The following is a 12,393-nucleotide window of genomic DNA, read 5'->3' as shown; positions in this document are numbered from 1 at the left end:
AATGACATACTGTGTTGTGTGTGCTACTGAGATGCCAAAACTCACCGGCTGAAGGGTTTAGTCTTGGCCCTGCTTCTGTGGCTGCTGCCAGGGTACATCTCTACAGCCTGGCTCTGGTGGCCCCGGTGCTCCTGCCTCTGGTTCCTGTGGAGGGTGACCAGAGATATTTATTAAAATATGTTTATTCCCATATATTCATTGTTTATATTTTTAATGACTAAATCATCTGCAACCGTATTACTAAAATTCTTTGCTTCTAATGTCAGACAAGGTTCAACACACTTCAAAGGTTTCAAACGCTTCAGAGTATGTTTTTTCTGATCACTCTGTACATCACACAATACTTCTGCAACATCAATTCAGAAATTAAGGAGACTACTTCTAAAGTACCCATAGGGTAAATAGTAATTATGGAGAATACTAGAAAATATTTTGAAATGAAAACTTGCTTTCCTAAAATTTTAATATGGGCTTTAAAATTAATTTATTGTTCCCTTTAAACCTGAGATAAGTATTTATGTAATTAATTTCAGGAAAAAAATAGAAATAAGAAAACAAAAGATAAAGATAGAAATCAATGAAATATACAAACATGCTCTACAAAGGCAATGAAATCTAGAGTTAGCTCTTTGAAAAAAAAACTCATAAAATTGATAAAACCTTGGGAAAAGTGATCAAGAAAAAAGATAGAAAACAAATAATCAACACCAGAAATGGGAATATACATCATTATCAATCTCAAACATGTCAACAAAGATAATAACATATTACACAAAATGGCAATGATTTTGGAGTATGGATTAAATAAATTAATCCTTACAAAAATATAATTCACAAAGTCTGACCACACAGGGACAGAAACCTAAATCATCATATAATTTTAAATAAACTGAATTAATATTAGAAATATAGTCCCACAAAGCAAATTCCAGACTTCAATAACTATACTTGTGAATTTTACCAAATACTTAGTGAAAGAATTGTGCCAATATTTCACTGAATTACCCAGAAAATAGACAATTTTTAAAATACATCCTAACTAGTTTTATATACTGGCCAAAAGTTGATACCAAATCTTAACAGAGACATGATAAGAACTGAATATTATAGGCCAATCTCATATATATTATATTATATTATATATATCCTTAAGGATGTGAAATTGATATAACTGAAAAGCTATTCATACTTAATGAAAAAAATTAGCAATCTGAAAATCAAATTAAACTCCCTTAGTATGACAAAGGAAGAGTATGTAAAAAACACTTAAGAGAAATAGTATACTTAAGAAATGTTAAAAGCTGCTTCTCTGATTCTGAGACCAAGATGCCTCTCTCACATTTATTGTGTGTACTACTGAACTGTTAGCCTATCCAATTAGGCACAAATAATGGAATATATATCCCTTTAAAACAAAGAACACTCTCATTAGGCATAGTCCGTATGGTTCTGCACTGAAAAAGTTCAGTAGAATGTAGTAAAATGTATTAGAATTTAATATAAACTAATCAAATTTAAATATTAATGAAGAGAAACAAACTTTAAGTAGCATGTACAATGCTACCTAAATATTAAATACCTATGAGTGTATATAAAAAGATATTCACGAATTTTACCTCAAACCTGCAAGAGACCTTCATAGTGCCCACCATGGAGGAGATCCAGAGACTGACCACAGGCCACGAGCAGTTCAAGGCCACCCTCCTCGATGCTGACAAGGAGCGCCTGGCCATCCTGGGCATTCACAAGGAGGTGTGCAAGATTGTCCAGACCTACCACGCCAACAAGGCGGGCAACAATCCCTACACAACCATCAGGCCTCAGATCAATGGTAAAAGGGACCACGTGCGGCAGCTGGGCCTCTGGGAGACCAGGCCCTGATATAAGAGCATGCCCGCCAGCAGCACAACCAGAGGTTCGCAAGCAGTTTGGGGCTCAGGCTGACGTCATCGGGCCCTGGATCCAGACCAAGACGGAGGAGTCAGAAGGATCTCCACTGAGATGCATGGGACCCTGGAGGACCAGCTCAGCCACCTGCGGCGGTAGGAGAAGCACATCGTCAAGTACAAGCCCAAGATTGACCAGCTGGAGGGTGACCACCAGCTCATCCAGGAAGCGTTCATCTTCGACAGCAGTCACACCAACTACACCATAGGGCACATCCACGTGGGCTGGGAGCAGCTCCTCACCACCACCGCCAGGACCGTCAATGAGGTGGAGAACCAGGTCTTGACCAGGGATGCCAAGGGCATCAGCCAGGAGCAGATGAACGAGTTCCGGGCCACTTTCAACCACTCTGACCGGGATCACTCCAGCACGCAGGGTCGCGAGGAGTTCAAAGACTGCCTCATCAGCTTGGGTTATATTGGTGAAGACTTCCCACCACTCCCCTCCCCCGGAGAGGCAGGATTTACCTGCATCATGAGCACTGTGGACCCCCAACCGCCTGGGGGTAGCGACATTCCAGGCCTTCATCCACTTTATGTCCCGTGAGACAGCCGACACAGATACAGCAGGCCAAATCGTGGCTTCCTTCAAGATCCTGGCCGGGGACAAGCATTACACCACGGTGGACGAGCTGAGCCGTGGGCCACCGCCCGACCAGGCCGTGCACTGCATCGCACGAATGGCCCCCTGCATCGGCCCTGACGCCGTGCCTGGGGCTCTGGACTACATGTCCTCCATGGCGCTGTACGGCGAGAGGGACCTCTAACCCGCGCCGCCGGGTCTGCGCCCCCCCCATCCTCTACGCGAGCCCCGCCCTGTTGTGCCGCCGGCGCCGCCGCCGCCGCCGCCGCCGCCCGGGGTGTTGGGTTTCCGTGCTCGGCCTCCAAGGAGGCGACCCGGGACCCATATGGCATCGAGCCTCCCTGCCCGCGAAGTGACAGTTTACAAAATTATTTTCTGAAAAAAACAAAGAACAAACAAAAAAAATGCCTTACATTAAAAAAAAAGTAAGAAACCCAAAAACCACGTATTTTATTATAGAAAATTTTTTCTCCTCCACCAGACTTAAATGGAAAAGAGGAAAAATTAACTATTTGCACCAAAATGTTTAATTTTGTCGCGACACAGGAAAATAACTAAGCACAGTGTTATATTCCATCCTTTCTATCGATTTTTTTCGGTGTGTGCCATCTGATTTATTCATTTCTCCAATCTCATGCCCACCTTGAGGTGAGGGTGGGGGTAGAGAATAATCTTGTCAAAAGGTACATTGGTGCATGTGTGTTTGCTAGCTCACTTGTCCATGAAAATATTTTATGGTATTAAAGAAAATCTTTTGAAATGGAATGCATGGAGGAGACATTTGATTCTAGAAGGTAAACATTATCAGGACCTTTGGGAGAAAAAGACTGAGATTCGAACCACCAATGAACCAGCAATATGTTTTCCATTTTTCTTCCATTTTCCTCTGGCCTGGTTACAAGGCAGCCCCAAACCTATAAATGGGTATTAGGGCATTTACAGAGAGAAGTCTAGGAGGATCTTTCTAGTTCTTCCTCAAAGAGAAAGAAAGGAAATGCTTAAAAATCAGAGGAACTGGAGAATCATCCCTTTAAGCGCTTTGCTTTATTCTCTTGTATCTTTCCCCTCCCCCTGCAGTCCTGCAGGAGTGGTAACTGCTTATCTTGAGGGTTCTTCTTCATCAGGGGCACCGTGTCCTCAAAGGGTTGTGGAGAGCACATCTCTTCTTCCTTTGCAGTTTTGCTAGAGACATAATTTATTAGCAGAGAGTATATGACAGAGAAGAAGAACAAAAGCCCCAGGCTTCCAGGCATGTGGCAGAAAAGGGAGGTCAATGGAATCAAAGTTACCAGAAAGGTTATGGAGTCAGTGAGCCTCAGGTAAATGATGCATAAAGTTGCACCTGCATTCATATGATCCCAGAGAGCGTATTTAAGACTTTGAGAATAGGACTTCATTAATAGGCTGTATTTCTTTTCACTGGGTGGTGCACATAGGGACAGATTTAAATAGCACTGCAAAGACTTTGAAAGTAGAAGACAACAAAATCAAAACACAGAGGTGGCTGGTCAAAACTTACACCATAAACTCAAATATAAGCATTTATGCTTAAAAAAAAAAGGAAGAAAAAAAAGAGAAAAGTCAGTATTCACTATAGGATTGAAATAAGACCCAGAGACACACAAAAAGCTATACAGACTGTCCAGGATACATTCCAAAAACTACTTGTAATATAAAAAAATAAGAAATCTCCAATTTTCTAAGGAAAAAAGCAATCATAAGATATTAATGCTGAGATGACTTTCGTTTGAATTTTTTCACAGAGACTTTAATGTTGTTATGATAAGAATTACCTACTAAGTAAGGTTTAAAATATGTATATTTAGATTTAGAACACATAAAGAAATAACACAGTTTTGACAAGACATGACAAGAATACCTACTTGTGATAACAGAGAACAGACCTTATGGTATTCAAGATATTCATAAACTTACCTATTCACTTAACTTGGCTTTTATATTTCCCACATTCTTGCCCCTTCTGGCTCCTCCCCTAGCAATTTCTTCATCTGGATCTCTCGCTCAACAATACAAAATTTAGTTGTATCCATTCATATTTCCATTCTATCTATTAAATCTTTATTTTCTGAAGAGTACCGTATGTTTAAATTCTACTAAGCCTTTAAATTTTTGATTGTTTATATCCACTACTGAAATTTTTTTTATATCTGCACACATCTTTATCATGTTCCAATTCTTTCTTTGAAAAGATGCATTTTATTTGTTTTATATCTGTGCACTGTTTACCTTACCTAGTTATCATGAACATGCCGGGTCAAAATGTGCAGGTATCAATCCTTCCAGGACGTTAAGAGGGTGCCCATCACTTTTTCCCTCAGGCTTTCCTGCATCATGGTGTGTGCAGCGGTTCCTCACACCAGAAACCAGACACCTTCCACCTCCCCACTGTTTTCTGGTTTTGTTTTTCTTTGGTGGCTATTTTGCTTATTGCCTAGTGTGGCGAAATAAAGCTTCTCTGGATTTTTCTGTGTTCCTCTAAAATTTTACAAGTCCTCTCTCGTATCATGAGATTTACATGTGTAGCCATTCCTCTTATCTCCAGGAGATGGCCAAAGGTTACAGTGTCTTGTAAATTCCTAGATTAAGAGCAGGTGCCAGGAATATTGAAGTGGCTATCTGCCTATATATTTACCTGTCAAAGGGAAATGAGAATTGAGTTCTGGATGCCACTGGAGAAGTGTTACCGACACACCAAAGTGTTGGGTTTAGGAGTAATATTTTTCAGGAAGAGAGGCGGACAGCTGCCTCCTCTTTTTTGCTTCCTTTCTTGTCTTTGGGTCCTGCTACTGTTGTGGACAACTGACCAAGTTGTACTGGGATTGTGAGTTAGGGCGAGTGGGTTGACCCTTACTGTGTACTGTGAAGAATAACAAGAAATTTGTCTCCAATCCAGAATATCTTATTAATTTAGTGTTAATAAAGATGAATAATAAATAACCATCACCTTAGCTGCATCTAAATATTTCTCATTTCTGTGTTTTCTGTTGGATGGAGGGAGGCTAAAGCCTGTTTGGGGGTTATCATTTTCTCATTTACCTTCAAACTTTCTGTATTTTTTCCCCCGATATGTCTTCTTCAAACTTCGTATTTTGAGATTTAAATCCTCTTTCATGTATGCTTACTGAGTTTACTATATATTTGGAATCATTTCTGTCATCCTATTTTATAATTTAAAACAAAATCATTCCAAATAGAAGTTCGCTCTTTCCAGCAAATGTAACGTCTGTTTACCTGAAGGTTAATAATCCCTGTGCTTACAGGGTGGTTATATGGGGTCACCCGGCTTCCTTATTTCCCGTGAGCATCTTTTTCTTGCTCCTTGGAATAGAGGGGGGAAAAGGGCTGCTTTAACCCCTATCTTCCCACAGAGAAAACATATGTGTCCGTGGCAGAAGTGCCTAATGGATTAACATTTCTGGGAGACCATCTCAGGAAAAGGATGAGATCTTCCTTTAGAACTTGGGGGGATTCAGAATCTTTTTGCTCAGATTCTAAAAAGATTGGACAGAGAGAGAGGTGATTCTGGGAAGATAAAATCTCTAACCACAGTGATCAAATGAGACATTTAAAAATTCACCTTCCCAGTAAAACCATTGTGAACCTTTAATGGTTTGTGCAATTTCACGATTCAGTGAAAGCTAATGGTGTGTTTCTCACACCTGCTTGGGCATTTATCTAATTTTGCATTATCTCAATGTGTATAATTTTATGTGCTGTCTCAATTGTAAGTACCTTGAAGGTGGAAGCTGTGTATTATTCCTTAGTATATAATTTTGATAACTGTGAGCCAATAGCAGACATATAGTATAAAAAATTTAAATAATTGTTGAGTTAAAAAAATGGTGTATGACCTGCTCTGACAAAGTGTTTCTATTGGCAAAAAATAAGAGAAGAATTTTTTTTATAATTTCATAAATCATAATCATTTAAATAGGAACATTACTGTGTATTTTCAACAAAAAGTATACCCTAATAAAATTAAACAAGCCTATAAAATATAAAAAAAAAAGATTGATAGTGTCTGAATGTGACCCAAAGAAGAAACAAGTATATTCATTAGGATTCAATTATATTTCCCCTTAAAATGTAAATATTTTACTACATGTCTAAGAATATTTAAGGAAATATGGAGTTTCAGAAATGGCATATGTTTGAAAATATGGGTCGTACTAACTCATTAAAATTTCTCATTACATTTGAGTGTATCTATATAATCCATGTAATCAATTTGAAGACTACAAAAACAACTTTAATTGAAGCATTACAAATCAATAGTTCCGTAACTTTTTCTGTCACTTTTAAAACTATTTTTTAAATGTCACATTATATGGTAGAAAAAGAGAAAAATGGTTAGAGAATAAGATGGAAAAGTCACTTTCAATGGCTCCCTCTGCATATTTATTTTGTCTTTTGTAAGTTGTTAATGATTTCTTTGTCCAGATTAAAATGTATAGTATATATGATGCAAGTTATATGCACTTACTTATACACATGAAATGAAATTATTTTCCATCACCTTTTCCCATGTAATATTTAAATAAGAATCTCTGAGCCACGTTGAGAGATGTTTTTACTTTCCACAAGCAGCACCAGATCTGTGCCATGCTTGGCAGAAAACAACAAAACAAAACAAAACAAAACAAAAAAAACCCTTTTATCAATGATGCTCAAATCATGAAATTTAGGGAAGGAAATTATGATAATAACCAAAAAATGGTAATTGCCATTATTCAATCAACAGAAATTTGATGAGTAAGGTAAAAAGACTGAAGCAAAAAACTGCTACAGAGTCAGTTTTCAAATTCTCAGATGTTCAAGATTCTACTGAGCTGTTCACGTTCAGTTTGTCTATATCTTTACATGTTAATATTTTGAAAATATTGTGAATTTATAAAATCTTGAAAGGTACTTCAAAAATGAATAAATTGAGAAAGTAGATATTAAGATCTATATTAAATACTTGTTTTCCCTTATACCCACACTTACTAATTTGACATGTTTTAAACAAGGATTATGAGAAATAGGTCAAAAATATTTTGACAAACACATAAGGTGGGTTATGTAATCAACATGTATTCTTGAAAGCACAGTAAATTTCCCCTAAATTTTGCACTTTATCATTTAAATTTGTTAAATTTGTTAATTTTTTTGTCTTGGATAAGACATAGTATCTGCTTACATATAGAAAGCAGAATTTGGGGAGGAAATTTTTGCCAATATTAACAATAGCCTCCTTCTAAATCAAACATAATTAAATCTTAGGTAACTGCCATCTAATTAAAAAATGTGATATTTTTGTTAATAACATACTGCTGAGGAAGATAGTCCTATAACCTTCCTTATTAACCCAAGAGATTGACAGCACACCTACTAGAGAACCAGAGAAGTTCTTATGAAGCACAATTTCTCACCTGCTTTGTGAGGTTCATTTGTGTAAGAATAAGCGTTGTGTGTTTATGAAGAATACGCAGGTTGAAATCAGTTTTTTTTGGTAATAAACTGTCAAACACATAATGAGAATTAGAGCAAGAGATGTGTGGCTAGAATTAGTCTTCTCCTGGAACTTACCCAGAAATCAAGCTTTCTTATTATTTATATGACTTACTCTTTTTGCATATTGTTAAACTCAAATGTATTATATACAAAAGCTTTTTTCATTAGCAGTGACTTCAAGTTTCCACTATATAGAGAAAAAGAAAATAAGTTAATTAAGAAAAAAATGACTGATACTTTTAGATCTTAATATAATCCAAAATTTGTAATTTATTTTGTATGTCAATATCAAGGAAAATTACAGTTAAATTTACTTAAAAATCAACAGATGTTTTTGTTAAAGCTACGTTTCTGAAGAAATTCTATAGTCTTCCTTTATAACTGAATGGATTGATAGCTAATAAAAGAATCCAAAAAATCCCTCCTAATGTTTAATCTCTCTACTTATTTTGTAACATCCTTGTTGCCTGTTAAATCTAATGCCCCAATTTTCTAGAGAACATACATTCAGATCTAGGGGTCAAAAAATTTCATTACTTTTTGCATACTGGGGCTTTGGATACACCTTTGTGTGAGCATGCAAAAATTTTAGGGTGAAATTAAACAATTATAAGCATTTATTTAGACATCTACTCTGCGATACTTGAAATTTCTCATATTATCTTACCCATCAGGTATTTAGTTTCTTAAATCTGTACCTTTCCACACTGTACACATATTTTTTTTTTTTTACTAACGACAGGTTATTTATCTTAGCTTAAAAAATCAAAAACTTGATGTACAGTTTTCCTATCTTTTAAAGAATTCATTACCAATACAAACATTTAACAAGAAGAAAGAGAAATAATCTAGCCCCAAATTTTCAAAAAATCATTAATTAAAGGCAAACTTCTATCTGTCTGTCTATCTGTCTATCTATCTATCTATCTATCTATCTATCTATCTATCTATCTATCTAATGCATATTGTTATTTATTCTATAGTTAATATAATGCCCATCTTTCCATTAACAGGAAAAACAGAAATAAATAAATAAATAAATAAATAAATAAATAAATAAATTTATTTTTCCATAAATGTTTTCCAGTTGATTTGGTATGTACTCTTTATTTCTTCTTCATTTTGTGATTTGATAATTTTCTTTTGCATTATCTTGGTTTTTCTTATTTTGGCTGTGTGATTCTATTATGTGCTTTTGTTGTGTGGCTACCCTGTTTTTCAAGTATATTAACCCATTATTATATCTGTTTGCTTTAAACTGATAGTCATATAAACTCAAACACATCCTAAAAAAAGAAAGAAAGAAAAGAAAAAAATATATTTTCTTTCTCCTTTCTCCCACTTTTTTATGATTTTGTTGTCCCCCTGTACATCTTCCTGTTTATTCTTTTGCAACCCATTATAGTTATTGCATTTCCACTTAGGGTCTTCTCTGTTCTATAGCATCCTGCTGCTTTTCTATTTAGAATAGACCTTTCAGTATTTCTTTTAGGATAGGTTTAATATGGCTGAATTCTTTTAGTTTTTGCTTCTCTGTGAGATTCTTTATCTTTCCTTCTATTCTAAAGGTTAGCCTTGCTGGATAGAATATCCTAGGTCGCAGCTTCTTCTCATTCTACCCTGAAGGATTTCAAATGGCCTGAGGCAAGGAAGACCCCTTCCCCTTTGTATATCTCTTCATAATGGCACTTTAAAAATCTACACTCTTCTCATGAAGTAAGATCCCATGTAAGATCTGCTTTATGGAATGTTTTAGACTAGGTGGAAACAAGAAAGCAGTATAGTTGGGGAGACAATAGCACAATTTTATAAACAAGAAGTTTTAAAAATTATTCTTTGGAAAACAGATCTCAGAAGTACACTTGCTGTTAGATACCTAAAAGGAAGGGCAAAGGTAAGGTATCAAATTTCAGATAAAGATATAAAACACTATTCACTAAAGCTACCTGAATAAAGAATAGTTGTTTCATGTCTAATCATCATAATGAAAAAATATTTAATCTTGAAAATGCACTTAAGATACGTGTATATGTATATATTTTAAAAAATAAGATTGTTAAATATATATGTGTATGTGTGTATATATAAAATACATATAATATATATTTTATGTAAATATTATATATTATATATAAAATATATATATATGTAACTTTTTCAAAACAAACATGTAAGGACAAAAGACAATAGTGGCTTTAAATAAAGAATGGATAGTTAGAAACTTGTATATAAGGTTTTCAATATCCACAAGCAGAATTTTGTATTGTACCTGTTAAAAATTTACAGACGTAACTCCTCACGTGCATTGATTGGCCAGTTGTAGTCACGATATGCCCAAAATCAATTATTTAAGTATTTTAGTCTTTGTCTAGTAATCAGTCATTTTGTTGCTGTTGTTTTTCGGTAGTGTGAAGGAAGAGGAAGTGAAAGAGGTATGGAGTATGAGTAGTTTATAAATCAAAATTGATTTTAAGTTGCTGGTTGGGTTGATGAATGTTAGCATCTTTTCTTCTGAAGCTTATCTATTAATGGAGGACTCAATGACATATTCTGTTTTTCAAAGGTGAATTAGGGGGTATATGATAAAACCATAGCAACAAAGGCAATGAAATTTTGTATGAGAACAAATATGAAGTATCAGGATCACCAAATAATTTGCATTAAAAATATGCTTGCTTTGTTGTGACCGAGACATTTCCCTTGTGGTGGTTTGATTTCTCTTACTTGATAATTGCTTGGTGTCCCAGTGAGACCATTTATGAAAAAATAGTTCAGGTTAAAAGCATAGGGACTGAATGAAGATTTGAATTAACTCCCACAGAATATGAGAGAAAAAAAAAAAGGTTTCAAAACTGCCTTGTTTTCTTGATTTAGTAACTTTCTGGAGCTGGGAGTCCTGCCAGTTAAACCCCTGCTCTGGATGTGCCAAGGGACTTGTTAGAGTGCTATGATATAACAATTAAAAAGTTATAATTAAATAGAGGAAATTACAAGCACTTGCATCTGTGGTTTGGATCCCAGGAGAAGAAGAGCTTGTTAAAACATCTCTTGGGGTTGTAACTCAGCTCACCTTGTGTTCCAGGCAGTAATGAAGCCCCAGGTTTACTTAGGGGAACTTGGCAACAGTGAAATCAAAGAGAAACTTAGAGAAAAAGTTGTAGGTTTCTTTGGGATCAGATAGATGCAATTCTCATGCACGGTGCATGGACCATTTTCCTATCATTAAGTATGCTGTGTGTATGTTTACAAGTGTACTGGGGGCAGGAGGAGAAGTGTGCTCATTAATTTGAATTAGTAAAACAGCAAAATAGGCTCTCCTTGGTGACTATGGGCTCATTTAACGCCTATGCTCATTATTTCTTGAGGCTCTTTTGCACATGATGATTGATCACTGGACTAAATGGATCATTCCAAGGGCAGACTCTTTTCCCTGACATTATCACTTATTTCATTATGTTGAAGACATAACTCCAGATTAATAACTTAGCTTTCTTTTAATATTTTGGCTACACCACAGTGTGTAGGGTAGAATTGTTACTGAAGGCAAGTTTATGTGCCCGCCTCACCATGAGGCCAAACAAATTGAAACATCAAAGTTTGGAGCAGAGAAAGCTTTATTGCTTGGCCGAGCAAGGAGGGTGGTGTGGCTCATGCCAAGGAAAAACACGGAACTCCCTGAAGGGTTTCAGCAAAGCATATTTAAAGGCCAGGTAAGGGAGGGGAGTGGTAGGGTACGTGATCAGCTCGTGCACAATTCTCTGTCTGATTGGTTGATGATGAGGTAACAGGACAGTGAATACTGTCAACTCTTAGGTGCCAGAAGGTCTTGAGGCTACACATTCCTTTCTGGCCTAGAATGTTTCTGCTGAAAAGTCAGCTTACAGTCTTATGGGAGTTCCCTTTTATGTAACTAGTTGCTTGTCTCTTGCTGCTTTTAATATTTTCATTATCTTTAATTTTTGCCATTTAAATTATAATGTATCTTTAGGTAGGTGAGTCTTGTTTGAAATTCTCTGTAATTCCTGTACTTGAATGTCTGTTTCCTTTCCCAGGTTACCGACATTTATAGCTTTTTTTTTTTCAAATAAGTTTTCAGTTTCAGTCTCTCTTTCCTCTCCTTCTAGGACCCCTATAATGCAAACCTTATTATTCTTTATGTTTTCCCAGAGGTCTCTTAAACTATCTTAATTTTTTAGCACTTTTTTTCTTTTCTTTTTCTGTTCAGCCTGGGTGATTTCCACTACTCTGTCTTCCAGTTTGCTCATCTGTTCCACTATATCATCTAATCTACTGTTGATTCATTCTAGTGTATTTTTTATTTCAGTTATTGTATTCTTCAGCTCTGTTTGG

At 36.0% G+C, this 12,393-nt stretch overlaps 1 pseudogene; it reads left to right on the top strand.

Annotated features, from left to right (window-relative positions):
• Nucleotides 1-1,581: 1,581 nt before the first annotated feature.
• LOC140685973 (alpha-actinin-1-like) lies at nt 1,582-2,713 on the top strand (annotated as a pseudogene).
• The last annotated feature ends 9,680 nt before the right edge of the window (nt 2,714-12,393 follow it).

The sequence above is a fragment of the Vicugna pacos genome, chromosome 15 (assembly GCF_048564905.1).
Source record: "Vicugna pacos chromosome 15, VicPac4, whole genome shotgun sequence".
In the NCBI taxonomy this organism is placed as follows: Eukaryota; Metazoa; Chordata; class Mammalia; order Artiodactyla; family Camelidae; genus Vicugna; species Vicugna pacos.
This window is presented reverse-complemented; position numbering and strand designations above follow the sequence as displayed.